We start from the raw sequence: 18,980 nt of genomic DNA on the forward strand, positions 1-18,980 counted from the left end.
TCTTCAATGGGGCTTCTGTGGGGGGAATCTGTGGGTCGGAGGGGGCCAGGGGTCCTTGGAGAGAGAGAGGGAGCCCTTTGGGATGAAGGGAGACCCAACCCTTGAAGGGAGGGCTCTGCTGGGAGGAGGAGGAGGAGGAAGAAGAAGAAGAGGGGGCAGGAGGGATGGAGAGGATGGGGGTTCCCTCTAGGAATGGATGGAAGGTTCTCAGGGAGGAAGGAAGAAGGGAAGCCCTGCTCCTCAGGGAGAGAGAGACTAGAAAGAAGAGGATGATGGGGGGGGGTGATGATGAAGGGAGCCCCATGGAGACCTGGCTTCTGGGGGAGGAGGAGGGGCTGCCCTCCTTTGCCCTCTTTCTCTCCAGGGAAAGGGCCTGGCAATGGAGGAGCCCCTCTGCATCCCCAGCCTCCCCTCCTCCTCCCTCTCCCCAAGGACCCTCATGGAAAGGGGGAAGAGGGCAGTTCCCATGGGGAGCCCCTTCTCCCCTTCCTTTCTCTTCCATGGGGCAGAAGGGGAGAGGGCCTTCCTTTCTGGGGCTGCTGGGGGGGGTTGGGTCTCTCCTCCTCACAAGGAGACCAAGAGAGAGAGAGAGAGGCTCTTTTGGGCTCCCTGAATGGAAAAGGGCCCCAGGAGAGGAAGGAAGGAAGGACACCCTGCGTCCCATTCACTCCTCCACAAACACAAACACAACCAGCTTTAAGAAAATAAACACAGGAAAATACTCTCTCTGATGTTTAAAGAATGTCTCTCATCATGACTATAGGAAGGAGACCAGAGAGGCACAAATGTTCCTGACTCTCTTACCTTCACAACAACCCAGTGAGGTAGGCACAAGAGAGGGACCACAGACTAATCTTATGAACACTGATCTCCAGGATTATAGTTCAATATTCAAACCATTACGCCATACTGGTTCTATGTATTATATGCCTTATAAAATGTAACATTGAAGGTTAAGCATGGTAGTAGCATACTGTTCTGTTTTTTCTTTCAATGGATATGATTTTAAAATGCTTTTCACTCTGTTAATGTTTTTTACTCCACTGATACTGGCTCTCAGTTGAAAGAATGTAAGCTGCCTTTTTACAAGTTAGCTTATGGTGACCCCATGAATTTCATAAGATTTTATTAGGCAAGGAATGCTCACAGATGATTTTGGTAGTTCCTTCCTCTGAAGTAGAATCTACAACACCTGATATTCCTGGGTGATCTCCCATCCAAGTAGTAACCAGATTAGTACTTACAAGATTAGACAGGCTCTAGTGCCTCTAGGGTATCAACAAGAGAATAATGTATATTGATGGTACTCTGTAAATACCTGATAATATCATTAATAACAAAATGTATTGGTTTCACAGGCTGTTGCAGCAGAGCATCTTAAGGACATCTTTGCCCTCAGGTGGATGGTGAAAGAATTTGATCTTCTTTGTGGCTTCATTTGATTTAAAAAAACATAGATGGAGGAACCAAAATCGGTTGGTCCTGAAGGAAGAAAAGGCCACAATGACCTCATTGCTGAGAGCAGTGGAGGAATCTGGGAGAGGAAAATCCAGGGGTCCATGAGAGAGGAGCTTGCCAGCTCAGAGACGCAATGCCAGGGCTTCAGACAGTTCTCCTACAAGGAGGGAGAGGGACCCCGAGAGGTTTGCAGCCAACTCCACCATCTCTGCCGTCAGTGGCTGAAGCCAGAGCGACACACGAAAAATGAGATCCTGGACCTGGTGATCTTGGAGCAGTTCCTGAGCATCTTGCCCCCAGAGATGGGGAACTGGGTCAGGGAATGTGGGGCAGAGACCTGCTCCCAGGCGGTGGCCCTGGCAGAAGGTTTCCTCCTGAGTCGGGCAGAGGCAGAGAAGAAGGAGAAAGAGCAAAAGGTGAGAGCATTTCTTGATATGATAGCCCTGTTTAAACATTTGAAGGGATGTCATATTGAGGAGGGAGCAAGCTTGTTTTCTGCTGCTCCAGAGAACAGGACCCAGAACAATGGATGCAAGCTCCAGGAAAAGAGATTCCAGCTCAACATTAGGAGGAACCTCCTGACAGTAAGGGCTGTTTTACAGTGGAACACACTCCTTCCTGGGAGAGTGGTGGAGTCTCCCTCCTTGGAGGTCTTCAAGTAGAGGCTGGATGGCCATCTGTTGGGGATGCTTTCATTGAGAGTTCCTGTATGGCAGGGTGTTGGACTGGATGGCCCTTGTGGTCTCTTTCAACTCTACGATTCTATGATTATATGAACCTGATTTGCACCCATGATGCGTTCAGGAGCAGAATGGTTTTCCACATACTCTTGCAAGTTACCAGTTTTCACCTTTAAGGAGTGAAATATTTTTACCTTTGCTGAGTTTTTTCATTTTATTTTTATTCCATACCTAACATAACAAATTAACAACAATAGCATTGTGGCCACAGAGTGTACAGCCAGGTGTATCTATACAGTAGCAGTCGGTTTTCATGTTTGTTTCTCCATGTCTGTTTCAGTTCTTCCTTAAACACACACACACAAACATGAGTTCCTAAGTAGACTGCCATTATAAGGCAAAGCAGAGCTTTCCAGAACTTCAGATGTTCTTGCTGTAGGCTCTATAGAATTGTTTGTGTTCCAGCACAAGCAATAAATGTATACCAAGTAATAACACAAGTGTCATTCTGTATCTCACCTTTTTGAGCTCTTCCCATGTCTTTGCCATTTTCTCGTTCAAGTTTTGAATCCTGACTGCTGTTTTAGGCCAAAAACCTCTTGTTGGAAATTCACTCTGAAATCCCTGTGGCAGAGAAGGCTCCATTGGATCCCAGGAAGAGTCCCCGATGGAGGGCACTCGAGGAGGAGCATGATGGAGGAGGGCCCCTGCATGGTAAGGATGCCTCGTTGTTGTTGTTGTTGTTGTTGTGTGTCTTAAATTAATTTCCAGCTTATGGTAAGCTATAGCTTCACGGGGTTTTCTTGGCCAGATTTGTTTAGAGGAGGATTCCCCTTGCCTTCCTTGAGGCTGAGAGACTGGCTTGCCCAAGGTCATCCAGAGAGTTTCTATGGCAGAGAGGGGATTCGAACCTTGGTCCCCCCAAGCCGTAGACAGGTGCTGAAACTACAAAAGCGCGCTGGCTTTAATTTCCCCAATGGAAGCTGTTGGGCTTTTTGGTCTGATGTGCAACATCTATGTTCAGCTTATGATTGTGGAAGTAGAGTTGTGCATGCAGGGTCACTCGGCTTCCAGTTGCATCTGTAAGGGTGCATTTTGCTGCAAATAGACTGCCATTCCACACCAGGGATGTGTACTATGTTCAGTGAATATCTCCTCAAACAGTCTCTATCTTTGATGTAGCATCTTCAATGCTTTGTGTTAATTCTCATTGTGTGTGTGTGTGTGTGTGTGTGTATAAATATCTAGCCTGATGTGCTTGTAGTACCACTGCGCATCCCATAGTTCATTCAGCCCTACATTTAGTGCAAAGCATTGCCATTCGGCCCAAGGGTTGCACAGCTTGGGTGATGCTCATCTCCACATGTGGAGATTGATTTTCTGCATCTCTGTCTTAAAAGGCACATCTTGTACCCTGTGTGTTTCTATTCAGAGCTGGCTTTTTCTCTTTGGGACTCACACTCTCCACCCTATTCACACTCATGCTTCAGCACACATTTTCTTCCAAACTAACAATATGCATATATGAAGTGAAATGATGAGGTCGAGGAAACCTTGTATGAATAAACAAAAATGTTTGGAACCTTCTAGAACTCATCTGAAGGCTTCTCCCATAATGAATTTAGGAATGGCCATTTCTTTTGCCAGCACCAACTTTTCTTGCTATTTCCATTTTGGTGGCCAACTCATACATCTGTGGTTTTTTTTTGTTTGTTTGTTTGTTTGTTCTTTTTAAGTGTGGGGGATAGGTGTTGAGAGAGACTTCTCTACTCTTCCATTTTATTTCTCTTTAGCTGTTCATGAATGGTCAGTGAGAGTCTCCTGAGGCAGCTGCTGTTTCCCTTGTGTGTTGTGGGAAGGCACCCATGGCTGCAGTAGGCTCCCACTGTTTCTTGGCTCAAGAATTAATGCATTGTTTACTCCAGACACCCAGATGCTGAAAAGCCCATGTTATTTCCAGCTCTCTTTCACCATCCTGGCCAATGCATATGCTGCTAAAATTGTGTCAGCTGTGCATAGGAGGAGGAGGAAATGGGGGCAAGGCAGGTGTAATATGACTTTGTAAAAAAGAGCTTGCTTGTCAGAGGCTTTGTTAACTGAGAGGAGCCTGTACTTCCTAGTGAGTCTTTAAGATTGCTACTTCTAACAGCAACAGATGTGACTGGATTCCCTCTTGCCTTGGTCTCTCCCACAGAGGCTGAAATGATCCCAGCAACAAAGACTCAGTCACCTCTCCCTCTTTGTGGTGAACCAGAACCAGATCAGGTAAGCCATCTACCATCTGGTGTGGACACTTCAATTGACCCCTAGCCAATTCAGTTGACACCTGGAACCATACAAGTCACTTTTATTTATAGGCAGAAAACAAATGGGTAGGAAGAATGCAGCATGGCTGGTTGGAACACACTCCCTCGGGGTGTAGTGGAGTCTCCTTCCTTGGCGGTCTTTAAACAGAGGCTAGATGGCCATCTGTCGGGGATGATTTGATTTGGATTTCCTGCATGGCAGGGGGTTGGACTAGATGGCCCTTGCAGTCTCTTCCAACTCTATGATTCTATGATTCTATCTGTACTTCGACCTTTGGATGTGTGTACTTGTAGTAGTTTCCCTACTTCTGTGTGTGACATTCCTCCAGCTGTCTACCTCCTGTGTATGTAATATCGGAGGCATTGGCAATAATCCTTGAGAACTCCTGGAATACAGGAGAAATCCCAGCAGACTGGAGGAGGGCAAACGTTGTCCCCATTTTCAAAAGGAAAAGAAGAGGATCCCAACAATTATCCTCCAGTTAGTCTGACCTCAATACCAGGAAAGATTCTGGAGCAGATCATTAAACAGAGTCTGTGACCATCTAGAAAGCAATGCCATAATCACAAAAAAGTCAACAGGGGTTTCAGAGAAACAAGTCATGCCAGACAAATCTAATCTCTATGATAAAATAACAGCTTGGTAAATGAAAGGAATGCTGTGGATACAGTATATCTTGATTTCAGTAAGGCTTTTGACAGAGTTTCCCATGACAGTCTTGCAAACAAGCTAGTGAAATGTGGGCTAGACAAGGCAACTGTTATGTGGATTTGGAATTTGTTGACCGGCCGAACCCAAAGGGTGCTCAACAATGGCTCCTTTTCATCCTGGAGCGAAGTGACCAGTGGGGTCCCACAGGGCTCTGTCCTGGGCCCAGTGCTGTACAACATCTTTATCAATGACTCAGAAGACAGAATTGGAGGTATACTTATCAAATTTGCAGATGTCACCAAATTAGGAGTGTAGCTAATACCCCAGAGCATAGGATCAAAATTCAAAATGACCTGAACAGACTAGAAAACTGGGCCAAAGGTAACAAAATGAATTTCAACACAGAGAAATGTAAGGTACTGCACATAGGGCGGAAAAATGAAATGTTCCTTGTTCTCATGTTCCTTGATTTGTGTTTGGTTGCTGCGTTTGGTGGTCCCTATGTAGACTTGTCAAGACCCAGCAAATGCAATGGAAACCACCCGAAGTTAGGGGGATTTCCCAGCAGACAATGGACCATTAGTTAAATGGGGCCTTGCCATTCAGCAACAGACCAATACGCAGGTTAACATGTACATCGCTTCCTGTCATCCCACAATATTTATACTCCATTCTCTTCCATTCCAGCATTCTTTGAGGATGCCAGCCACAGATGCTGGTGAAACATCAGGAATAAACTCTTCTAGAACATAGTCACATAGCCCGAAAAACCCACAAAAAACTATGGGTGCCGGCCATGAAAGCCTTCGACTTCAAATCTATCTGGGGTCCTTTTCTTCTTCTTGCTTCTGTAGAATAGCTGCTTTCACTGCAAACAAGGCAACCCTAAGAGTTATAAAAGACTCAGCTCCTTGCAAAAGCAGAGACAACTTACTTTTGTCATTCCTTTCCCTTAAATTTCTGAGAATGGGAGCTAAATATTGCTCTGTAATACAATCATATAGTTGACAATGCAGCAGTTAATGTGCAAAATCTTCAACTTTATATGCCCCTGTAATGACTGGACCTCTAGTCCTTAGAGGGCTTCTCTCAGACAACCATGGGGTAAGCTGGGGGAGGAACATGCTAATGAGAGCTTACATCACGGCGGACGGAAGGCTCACTTGGCCAATCAGTGTGCAGGAGCAAGAGTTTCTTCTGGAAGCTTCTACGAGAGGGTTATAAAAAGGCCTCTGAGACCAAGGGACAGTTGGAGAGTAGCAGTTGAGAGGAAGAGTCTTCAGCAGTTAGTGTCTTCTGAAGTAGGAAGGAATCAGATTAGAACGTTTAGGCCTTATTTAGTATTTTTAGGGTAGCTTGCATGAAATGAATATTTTATAAGTATACATATTATACCTGCAAGGCCCTTAAGGTCTTGCATGATTTATATATATTTTTTTCTGCTTTGTTTAATCATAATAAATACTTTCTTAAAAGTACCTGCTACTTTTACACTCCTTTACACGCTTCCTAGCTCGGTTGATGCTTGCGTAGATTAGCAAAGAAGGAGAACTAGTGACAATGTATGTTAAGGGGAATCCATTACAAATTCACTGGGTGGTGGCAGCGTGACTCAAGGATCTTCAGAGGTCACAATCTACTCCGCTAGGAGTAGGAACATAGACCAGAGGACTCAGGGAGAAATTAAGGATCTGCTGGAACTAAGAGCCAAGACAGGCCTGCTGTTTGGCTGCTTGGACCACAGGAGATCATCACAGCTCCACAAATACAGAGTCTATTAAGAAAAGGGATACCCTGGTATCTTCCTTGAATCACCCTTGAATCCATTTGCTCAAAGCAAAGGTTAGCAAAAGCCTTCCAATGTTCTTTTTTCATAGAGAAAACCAGATATTTCTCTTCCTGGAAAAGTGTTTTGGCCCTTTTCAAGGATTTTACTGAAGCCAGAGCTGCTAGGTTCCCTTTGAGCTCTAATGTTGAGTACTCTTTGTTTAAACAAACTGCCAGCATGTGTATTGATCTTTCTGACAGCCATAACGCTAAAGCCCACCCTTGAGAGCCTTTTAGAAAACTTTAAAAGCCAGGAGTTTGGTGTAAGACTATTCTACTGTTCAATTAAACATAACTTAGGGAAGCCTATCATCACACATTTGTGTTAACGTAATCCAATAATTAAATATACAAAATAAATACTGGTCAGAAATAGCTGCCATACCAAATTCTGCTCTCATTGCTTGTGCTGGGGTACTTCTTGCAACCCCCAATATCAATCTTAAAAATTTATTCTGAGTTCTTTCAATTTTCATATTTCTATTGATTCCAAAGATTTCTGAGCCATACATCAAAATTGGCAAAACCTTTGCCTTATATACTTGTAAAACAGGATAAAATGAACAGGGATACTTAAAATTCAATAACCTGTTTAAAGTATGAATACAGGTAGATGCTTTCAATTCATTCTTCTTTATCTGTGGAGCCCAGCATCCTCTAGAAGCAAAAGTTATGCCCAGATAATTATAAACTTCCACTTGCTCAACTTCTTTAGAATCTATACGCCATTTATGAATTTTCCTTTTTTTACCAAAAATGACAATTTTAAATATGCTGTTGTTAATTACTAAATCACTGAGCTGGCAATAAGTGCTAAACTTTCTCAACAATGTATGCAGGCCTCTCACCATATAGGACACTAAAATAAAATCATCTGTGTATAAAAGTATATTAACAGCTCTATCCAAAACTTTGGGCATATGAAAACCACACTATACAAATCTGAATCAGTATTATTAATTAAAAGGAAAAGGGCCCAAAATGCAGATCTGCAGAAAACCTTTAAAAGTGGGAATCTTATTGGTTTGAGCTGATTAACACCCGTTCTAACTTATAGACTGGTATCTGTATACAGTTCCTTTATGAGAAAGAGAAGTCTCCTATCAATATTAGTCTTTAAAAAAAATTGCCACAGAAGATTCCTATTAATTGAATCGAAAGCTGCTCTTAGATCTATGAAAGCTGTGTAAAATCCCCCACTCTCGTAGAATATTTTCAAATCAAGTGTAAAAAGGTGAAACAGTTATCCATGGTACTTTTTCCTTGTCAGAAGCCTGCCTGTTCTTCAGCTAAAATCACATTTTGCTCAGCCCAATCCTCCAATTTCAACAGTAAGAATTCTGCATAAATTTTAACCGCCACATTGATTAAACTAATCGGCCTGTAATTTTGGGGGTCTCTTCTATCTCCTTTTTTCTGCAAAGGTATAACAATGCCTGCTCTCCAACCTTTTGGGAAGCAGCCAGTATTGTTTATATGGGTCAATAGGCCGGCAAATAAAGCAGCCCACCAGTCTGTTCTATGTTTTAACCATTCAGGAGGCATACATTCCTCACCTGGTGCTTTATTATTCTTTAATGTTTCAATAAAGCTTCTAATTTCCTGTATACTAACTGAAGGCCATTTGGGGAATTGATTTGTATCCCCAAAGGATACCTCCATTGTTGATGTTTTAACTAATTTTGACTGTTCTTTAAACATATTCAGGAAGTAGTCTTCCCAGTTGATGCAGCAATTGGGATCTCCAAATTGTATCCCAGATCGCCCAGCTTCCTGGCTACTAATTGCGAAAACTCAGTTGAATTCTTATTAGTTGCCTCTTTTTCTAATTCAGCCCACATAACATAGTTTTTTTAGTTTTGACTAGTTTTGTATGGTTCTTTCTGGTGTTAAGCATAGCTAAATATACATTGGATTTGGGAAATGAATGGACCAAACTCATTTGTTTCCTCAAATCGGTCCTCATCTTATGACATTCGGCATCAAACCATGGGTGGTGTTTATTCTTAGAACCCTTTTTTCCACACTGAGATATTAACAGAGGTTTTATGTGGGAACAGATGCCAAGATAAGCCTACAAGCCCCTTAAGGAAAAAAGTGAATAAGAAAAACTTAAAAAACTATAAGAACCCCTCAAAACACTATTCCCAAGTCACCTTCTCCTCTGTACTCTAAAACCTCCTTGAGCATGCCAGCAGTTACAGTATATAGAATCTGCTGGAAAAGTGGACAAAAGAGAATTAATTGGCATTGTGGCTGACAAATTGGGAAAGTTGGAGGATATGGTATAAAATTCCACAATCCTCCCTACAAAACTGAAAAATAAATAAATCAAAAACACCAGCTGAAAGTTGGCCAACATGGCAGTTGGAAGTGACCCAGCATCCTCCCTCCTGGCATGCTGAAATGCCCATGTTTGAGCTGCCCATCCCATCTGCAGTTGCCTAACATTTCCTTAAAGGCAGTCTCCTTTTACTGAAGGTGTAGAATATGTCATGGGCTGAGGCTCTTGTGTTTGTCAGACTTTGTTCATGATGTTCATGCTGGTGTTGGCAGAAGACTGTCTCATCTCAGCTGCCTTTGGAGCCATATCAGCCGGTGAGACTGCTTTGTTCTAATTGCTACAGCCGGCAGCCATCTTGATGTGTGAGCAAGAACCTTTTTCTTCTGTCTTTAGAGCCTGTTGCCTTTTGAGGAAGTGGCCGTGTCTTTCTCCCCGGAGGAGTGGGCCCTACTGGATCCAGACCAGAGAGCCCTGCACAGGCAGATCACAGCAGAGATCTCTGGGATCATGGACTCTCTTGGTAAGGCTCTCTCTTTCCCTAGATGATTATGTCTTTAGAGGCTGTCTTGGTAAGGCTCTCTTGTTCCCTTGTGGTGGGATTGCATGCTTCTGTGAGGCAAGAAGCTATGCTGACAGAGTATGGTTGGTAGTAGGGTCTCCTAAGACAGGCTTTTGCTGAAGAGGCAGATGAAATGTGCCAACAGCTAGTGGGCAGAAGCAATAGTGTGTGTGGCAGGGTGACACTGATGGAGGATCTCTCTAAGACTGAAGAGCAGAGGTCAAGTATGAGTAGTACTAAGGATGTCTACCCAAGGCACCTATCCCACCAGGAAATGGGTGAGGAGGATCTATTCCCCTCTGCCTCATTCCCGGTGGGGTAGCTGCCTTAGGAAGGAAGCTGTTCCCACTGGGAAAGGGGCTGGATTGGCATGTTCACCTTCCTTGACTTCTGCTTCCTGAACGCTTTCTTCTGAAGGAGAAAGCCCTGGAGGGAGGAGGAGGAGGAGGAGTACACACACACACAGGCTGCCATGACCTTGTGAATATTAAAAATTGTGAGTGTTATATACATGAATATGGAGGTTCAACTATATGTTGAAAAGCTTCTTTCAATAAAAATGCTGTTGAAATGCAAGGAGGGAAGGGGCCAGTTTAGCCTCCCAAAGGGTGAGAGGAGCCACCGCGACGGCTTTCTCGTGTCCTCACCAAGTGAGCCTTGAATGGTGCCGAGACTGAGAGAAAGTCTTCCCCGGAAGATCTTAGGGCTCTAACAGGTTTGTATGGGGAGATATGGCCTCAAATAGCGTGGACTAGCACTTTGATTTGCGCTTCTGTTTAAAAACTTCCAAAGGAGGAAACTCCACCACATTTGGAGGCAGTGTGTTCCACTGTTGTTTCTTTCCCCTCTAATTTTTATCCAGATGCTCTCCATCTGGCTTCCAGAATTTAAATCCTTGATCTCTTTTCAGGTGTAAACATCCAAACAAGACAGAGATGTTCCTGGTCACTTAGAAGGCAGTTCGGGGAATAGGGATTCAATCTGTGTTAGATGGGATTACAGTCCATTGAAGACACAGGTTCACAGTCTGGAGCTATTCCTGGACTCAGCTTTGAATGACCAGGAGTGCTTTTGCACATTTAAAATTTGTGCACCAGCTGCTCCTATTCCTTGAAATGCTGGATCTGGCCTCAGTGTTATGTGCCTTAGTTACATCCTGTTTGGACTCCTGTAATGTGGTCTCCTTGGTGCTGCCCTTGAAGAGTGTTTGTAAATTTCAGCTGCTCCAAAGAACTTCAGCGAAAGTGTTAACGGGGACAGGTTATAGACACCACACAATGCCCCTGTTGAAACAGCACCATGGGCTGCCAGTTTGTTTCCAGGCACAATTCAACATGCTGATTATGACCTATAACGCCCTATAAGGCTCAAGTCTGGTCTATTTGACAGATCATATCTCCCTGTATGAACCATCCTGGGAGCTAGAATCTTCAGGAGTGGGCCTTGTTTCTGTCCTGGCCCCATCGCAAGCACAGTTGGTGGGGACTCAAGAGAGGGTCTTATCCATGGCTGCCCCTGGACTCTGAAGCTCCCTGCCCAGGGAGACCAGAATGGCTTCTTCTTTATCATCCTTCCGCTGGCAGGCTGAGACATTCTGTTTAGATAGGCATTTAAAACAGAAAGTTTTTAAAGAAGAACATCTTGGGGTGTTGTATTGTTTTAATATGTCTTGTTTTAAGTGTTGTTTTTTTTAAATTGTAATTTATTTTAAACAATCCTGCATTGCAATAGTTTAACTCCATTTTAATTGTCACTTTTGTAATTTTTTAATTGTACTGTATTTATAGACTGTAAGCTGCTCTGGAGGAAAAACAAGATAAAATTAACATGATGATGTTGATGATGATGATTTTTAGGCTTTTGCTGTGTGGCCCATCCATGCTGTATGGATCACACATGGATCTTTATACAGTACAATGGAGAAGAATCAGGTGGAGGGAGGAGAGAAAACAGCTCACACCGGTGCTTACTGCCAGTCTGTTTAGGGTCTATGTTAAAAGAAATCAGTAATTTCATTCGGTATTTAGGTAGAGCACTTGTCAACCCCGCATGTCATGAATTTCCTCTGTCCCTTATTGCTATTTTGAAAACCTGGCAGCAAAACTAGGCCTGGTGGCTGTGTGTTGTCCACAGAACACCTGCCTTAGATGCTGTGATGATCCCTAGGGTCCAGGCCGGTACACAGCCACCCTCTTCTTGGCCCTTAGCCCCAGAGGAGCCCTTTAATTTTCTCAAGAGTCTCCTGGGTCGCTGTTCCCACTCCTTGCTGAGCTGAATGAGGCCCGTTGAGATCCTCTAGTCAAGCTGCCACCACCCAGTGAATTTACAATGAACTCCCCTTAGCACACACTGGGACTTGCTAAGGACTTAAGTTCCTTCCCTTGCTAACCTACCCAAGCGACGACCCAGCTAAGACACGTGTATAGGAGTACAGAGACAGCAGATACTTTTAAAGAAAGGTATTTATTCTAAGCAGACAGAATAGAACAATAAGGTATCATTCATGCAAGGCCTCCTTGCCCTGCAGGTACAGAATGTATAGTTACAAGATGTTCATTTCAGGCAAGCCAAAAGATAAACATAACAAAAGCCTAGACGCACTAGCACATTTCCTAAGCTAGTCACACAGAGATGGGTTCTGCAGTTCTTGATGGGTTTTTGGATGCAAGGAGCTGGCTTTCATTGCCTAGCTCAACTTGCATCCCTTAAGCCTGCCCTTTTGGCACAGGTCCAATCAGCTGGGCTCCCAAAACAAGAAGACAAAAGACCACATGGTCTAAGACGCTTTTTAAAGCCCTGCAATGGAAGGTTCTTGAAAAACCTGGTGCTGCTCTACTGATTGGCCAGTTGGGCCTTAGGTGAGCTATGATGTAACTTGTCATTAGCATGTGATGTAAGCTCTCATTAGCATGTACCTCCCCCCAGCTTAACCCTTTGTGGTTTGAGAGGAATCCTGAAATGACTGGAGACCAAATCATTACAGATGCTCTGCGCAGCACAATATGATCCATCTTTTCTGAGCACTAGGCATCGCTGGACTCAGGTTCAATCTCAGCTCAAGAGAGGAAGCTCTCCTCCCTCAGACTTTTTTCACAAATCCTCCATTCTCAGTAGTCTTGCTCCATTCCTCTGAGAGCAGATGTCTCTGGAAAGGCCTCAAACAAGAGAGGAAAGCAACAGTCCAGGGAGCCAGGTGCTTGCCCCCAAGTCCTTCTCTTCAGACCTATTGAACAGTTCCCTTGGCCTGTCATGATGGATACTGTTATATTTTTGTTTCAGGTCAAATAAAACTGGTATAAGGCTTCAAACAAAGCTAAAATAATAGATGGGTGTCAGCATGTAAAATCCTAAACGTCTTAAAATATTACGAAAGAATGAAAATGTATTCATCCAGAGGTTAAAAGATTGCTGATGACAGAGTTTTATTTATTTATTTGATTTATAGTGTACGTTCATTGATATTTCTGCTGGAGGCTGACCCTAGACTCATGCTGAAAGAACTTCAGAGGTTGCCTCTCTAGGAATCTAGAGGTCCTCCAGCATGACTCTATGGTCAAAATCTGCTGGAGGGTGGAGAGAGCCTTCCCCTGAAGCTTGTAAAACTCAAGGAGGCTCTTGTGGGAAGATACAGGCTATCAGATAGTCTGGATTTATGCCGTAAGAGGGAGCATAGTAGGTCTTCTTTGGTTCTGATGATTCATTTGTCTTGAATCCGCTTCCCATACTCTGAAATGCTTTTTTACACAATTATTATTTTCTCCTTCACAGCAGAAAACTGGAGAAAACCCTATGTATGTGCTAAGTATGGGAAGAGTTCTAGGCAAAAACTTGAACTTACTAAGGAAGCTCAACCATCAGAAGAGGAAAGTTACATCAGAGAGAAGCCCTACAAACAAAATGCATCTGGGAAATGTTTTCCTCAAAATATGGCATTTGTGCCTTGCAAGAGGCCTCATTCCCTAAAGAAACACTTCAGGTGTAAAATTTCATGTGTGAAAGGTTTTGGTTCTAAATTGTACAGCGTAAACTATCAAGAAGCCCACACAGTAAAGAAACCACACAAATGCCAGCATTGTGGGAAAGGGTTTGCTTACACGTCGGATCTTGTGAGGCATCAGAGAGTCCACACAGGAGAGAAACCATACATATGCCATCTGTGTGAGAAAGGTTTTGTTCGCAGATCAGTCCTTGTGAAGCATCAGAGAACACACACTGGAGAGAAACCACACATATGCCAGCAGTGTGGGAAAGGGTTTGCTTACAAGTCAGATCTTGTGAAACATCAGAGAGTGCACACAGGAGAGAAACCATACACATGCCATCAGTGTGAGAAAGGTTTTGCTTACAAGTCAGATCTTGTAAGGCATCAGAGAGTGCACACAGGAGAGAAACCATACATATGCCAGCAGTGTGAGAAAGGTTTTGCTTCCAAGTCAGATCTTGTGAAGCATCAGAGAGTGCACACAGGAGAGAAACCATACACATGCCAGCAGTGTGGGAAAGGTTTTGCTTCCAAGTCAGACCTTGTGAAGCATCAGAAATTCCACTCAGGAGAGAAACCATACACATGCCAGCAGTGTGGGAAAAGTTTTGCTCAGGAGTCATATCTTGTGGTCCATCAGAGAGTGCACACAGGAGAGAAACCATACACATGCCAGCAGTGTGGGAAAGGTTTTGCTCAGAAATCATGTCTTATGAGACACCAGAAAGTCCACACAGGAGAGAAACCATACACATGCCAGCAGTGTGGGAAAGGTTTTGCTCACCAGTCAGCTCTTCTGATGCACAAGAGAGTCCACACAGGAGAGAAACCATTTATATGTCATCAGTGTGGGGATGGTTTTGTTCTGAATTCATGCCTTGTGAAGCATCAAAGAGTCCACAGAGGAGACAAAACATAAAAATGCGAAGAGTGTGGGAAATGCTTTCCTGAAACGTGGCATCTTTTGAAGCATCAGAGAATCCACGGAGGAGTGAAATCATTCAATTGTTATATGTGAAATATTTTCTTCAAAATTCACACCTTTCGAATATGAGGGAGTCCACACAGGAGACAAACCATACAGACCACAGGACTGTAGGAAACATTTTCCTGAAATTTCACACCTTTCCAATACTCAAACCATGACACAGAGTGGATAAAATTCCTAAAACTTTCATCGTAGCTCCAATCAGACCTAATTTATTTGCAAGAACTTCTGTGTAAAGTCGAAGGCTTTTATGGCCGGCATCCATAGTTTTTTGTGGGTTTTTCGGGCTATGTGGCCATGTTCTAGAAGATTTTCTTCCTGACGTTTTCGCCAACATTCTCTGAAGATGCCAGCTACAGATGCTGGTGAAACGTCAGGAAAAAATTCTGCTAGAACATGGCCACATAGCCTGAAAAACCCACAAAAAACTAAGCACTTCTGTATAGATGTCCCCATCTTCAAAAAGGGGGGCAAATAATTACTGCCCAGTTTAAACAAGCTGATAAAACCTTACAGAAAATTAAAAAACAGGAGCTCTAAGCAGTGTCTTATCAGGCTGCAACCATCTTAGAAAAGATCAGGAGACTATTATGTTACTGCCATGTGTGCACCATCTGACTCTCTATGTGGAAGTGGGATTGAATGCTCTTGAAACTCAAGCCTGGTTGATGACTTATAGATTTTGGTTTAAGATATATTTCCAGCCTAATAGATCCAGTCTTTATGGCTCCTACTGTCTGACATTTACTATGCTAGTTGGGCTAAATTTTATGAAAGTAAAGTAATTTCTATAGGTTTAAATGTTGATTCTCCTTTTCCTTACTGAAAAGGAGTGTCTTGAATCTATTAGGGTCTGCCTTGCAGAGAGAGAATATCAACTGACATATCCCACTCCTCCTAGAGTGTGTTCTCCAGCGATGCTCAGGATCCCCCCCTTGCAGGGTAGGATACCAGGCTATTTTCAAACCCTTTTGCTGCTGGTGTCGAGGAAGGCCTTTTTGTTTGCAAGACTGAATGTACACCCCTCAAATGTGACCAGGGGCAGATATCTGCAGACCCCATTTTTGAATCGTGTATGTCACTGTGATCAAGATCCAGATGTTCTCCATCATATTGTATTGCTTTGTCCATTGTATATAATTCTGAGGGGGAAATTGTTAAGGTTATTGGAAATGAATATCTCTTTGAATGGGTTATCAGTGGAATACCTATTGGAAGATCAGAACCCACACATTACCAGGTTAATGGCCAATTTTCTGGTGGAGGCAGCAAGATTATGGTTTAAATTTTAATAACAATCCTAAACTTTTATTGTAAATGTTGTAAATGCTTGCTGTTTTTCTATGTCTAATAAAGGTTGACTGACTGACTGACTACTGCCCAGTTAGTCTGACCCAATACCAGGAAACATTCTAGAGCAGATCATTAACTAGGGAGTCTTTAGAAAGGAATGCCATAAACTGTCTCTCCCTGCCTGGCTTTGTTTCAGCCGTTAGAAAGTCAAAGGGATAGAGCAAGACTAAAGAAAACATAGCTGTTTTTGCAGGTAGTTGTCAAGGCAGGAGAGAACAGATTATGAATAGAAGAAATATTAGAGGAAATATTAAAGTCTTTAAGACAAAGAAGGAGGAGAAAAGGAAAAACACAGCCTACTCGGAGCAAGGCAGGAAAAAAACTGAGGGATGGTGGAGGTTGCTCCTTATGGTGGAAACTCCTTCAAGTCTGTTTTTCCTGCCTATTTCGGAGCAAGAGATGGAATCAACCCATGTTATAGGATGTTTCCACCTCCATTGCTGGAAAACAACGTAGCTTTCTTGCAAATAAGTCATGACAAACTATTCTTATCTCTTTTTTTGATAAAATTACCAGCTTGTTAGATTAAAGGAATGATGTGGATGTTGAATGTTGTCATTTCAATAAAGCCTTCAACATGTTCAGGCAAGCAAGCTAGTAAAATTTGGGCTAGACAAGACAACTATTAGGTGGACTTGAAATTGGTTGACTGGCTGAACCCAAAGGGTGCTCAGCAATGGCTCCTCTTCATCTTGGAGAAAAGTGACCAGGGGGGTTCTTTGTCCTGTGCCCAGTGCTATTCAACATCTTCATCAATGACTTGGTTGCATGAATAGAGGGCATGCTTTTCAAACTTGCAGGTGACACCAAATTAGGAGGTGTAGATAATACCCCAGAGGACAGAATCAAAATTCAAAATGACCTTAAATAGATTAGAAAGCTTTGTGCCAGGGGATGGGTCTCCCAGTGAGCGGGACTTCTGGAGGTGGGACTTCTTGGTGCAGGACGTCTGGGGGGAAACATGGAAAGAAAAAAGGGTGGAGGACCGAATCCCCCCGCTCTACAACCCTTTCCAGGAGGGAGGGTTCACCAGGCGGTTCTCCATCCTGGAAAGGATAATAATAATAATAATAATAATAATAATAATAATAATAATAATAATATTTTATTTATATACCACCTTTCCAGAGATCAAGGTGGTTTTACAACATAATACAATACATTTCACCAATAAAACCATTAAAACATATCACACAATAAAAAATCTCACACTAGCTCAACAATGCTGCTAAGGGGGGGGGGGGGAGGGAGTACATCAGGGGTCAGGGGTATGCCTGCTGGAATAGGTGTGTTTTCAACCCCTTTTTAAATTGTTCCAGCGAGGCGGCCGAGCGGAGCTCGCCGGGAAGTGAGTTCCAGAACATGGGGGCCGAAGTGGAAAAGGCCCTCTGCGTGGTGGTAACATATCTAGCCTCTGGAATCCTTAGCAATTGCTTCCCGGCAGATCTGAGAGTGCGGGGCGGATTGTATGGAGAGAGGAGGTCCTCCAAGTACCCTGGGCCCAAGCCATTTAGGGCTTTATAGGTAATAATCAACACCTTGTATTGTGCCCGGAAGCAAATAGGCAACCAATGAAGGTCTTTAAGGACCGGTGTTATATGACTCGCTCTGGAAGTACTAGTGACCAGTCTGGCCGCCATATTCTGCACCAATTGCAGCTTCCGGGTATGGTACAAGGGTTGTCCCATGTAGAGCACACTGCAGAAATCCAGTTGAGAGGTTACCAGAGCATGTACTACCGTTTCAAGGTCCCCCCGGCCCAGGTAGGGGCGCAGCTGGCGAATCAACCAAAGTTGATAACAGGTACTCCTGACCGTCGCATCCACCTGAGATGTAAGGTGGAGCGACGAGTCAAGGAGCACCCCCAGACTGCGCACTGAGTCCTTCACAGGAAGCGTGATCCCGTTCAGGACAGGTGGAAACACAGACATTCCCGGGCCCGGAGAACCTATCACGAGCACTTCTGTTTTCTCTGGATTCAGGCTGAGTCTGTTTTCCCTCATCCAGCCCATTACCGACTCCAGACAGGCAACGAGAGGTGAGATGCCATCCTTGGTCACTGAATCAGTTGGGGACATAGAGAAAACTATCTGGGTGTCATCAGTGTACTGATAACCCCGCATCCCATGTCTCCGGATGATCTCTCCCAGCGGTTTCATGTAGATGTTGAAAAGCATGGGGGACAGAATGGCTCCTTGAGGGACACCAGATGTAAGGGCCCTCTTGTCGGAGCACACGTCCCCCAGCTGCACCATCTGGAACCTCCCAGAGAGATAGGATCGGAACCACTGGAGCACAGTGCCCCCCGATTCCCAACTCCCCCAGGCGTTCCAGAAGGATACCATGGTCAATGGTATCGAAAGCCGCTGAGATGTCCAAGAGCACTAACAGGGACACGTTTGTGGTTCCGATCAATCTTCCACCCCATTCTAGGCTAGATAGCTGCCTGGTAAGTCATGCAGGTCTCCCTTCTGGAAAGGGCCATGGGGGGGGGGGGGCACATCAGGCCTTTCTTAATTCTCATCAGGCCTTTCTCCCAGCACGGTGGGTCTCACTATGATGGCCATAACTCACTCTCCTCATCCCACCTTCAAGGCCCCTCAGAAGGTGAGGGAACAGCTGAGGAGAGGCCGCACATCAGGGCTGAAGGTGGACTGCCTGAGCTCCTCAGCAACTTGCTCCCTCTCCCACTTCCTCACCTGCCAGAGTTGAGTTTTCTGCCTTCATTCTGCTGGAAAACAGATGCAACAAAGAACTGCTTTGCATCTAGGTCAAGCTTGCCTTCTTCCTCCCAGACATGCAGCGATCGGGGGAAGAAAGAGGACTACAAGTCTGAGGCACCCTGCAAGAGAATCATGTTCATTACCAAAGGAGGAGATGGGTGGGGAGGT

At 44.1% G+C, this 18,980-nt stretch overlaps 1 pseudogene across 1 annotated transcript in view; it reads left to right on the forward strand.

Annotated features, from left to right (window-relative positions):
* The first annotated feature begins 632 nt into the window (after positions 1-632).
* The window catches only part of LOC149320322 (uncharacterized), a 40,462-nt pseudogene continuing 22,114 nt past the window's right edge, over positions 633-18,980 (forward strand). Inside the window, exons 1-7 of the transcript XR_016278054.1 lie at positions 633-824; positions 1,359-1,874; positions 2,726-2,852; positions 4,333-4,403; positions 9,601-9,727; positions 13,535-14,762; positions 18,630-18,696. The product of XR_016278054.1 is annotated as an uncharacterized LOC149320322 (transcript). The remainder of the gene's footprint in view (positions 825-1,358; positions 1,875-2,725; positions 2,853-4,332; positions 4,404-9,600; positions 9,728-13,534; positions 14,763-18,629; positions 18,697-18,980) is intronic.

This window comes from Sceloporus occidentalis, unplaced genomic scaffold (assembly GCF_023333645.1).
Source record: "Sceloporus occidentalis isolate IW3139 unplaced genomic scaffold, rSceOcc1.0.p SCAF_1, whole genome shotgun sequence".
In the NCBI taxonomy this organism is placed as follows: domain Eukaryota; kingdom Metazoa; phylum Chordata; class Lepidosauria; order Squamata; family Phrynosomatidae; genus Sceloporus; species Sceloporus occidentalis.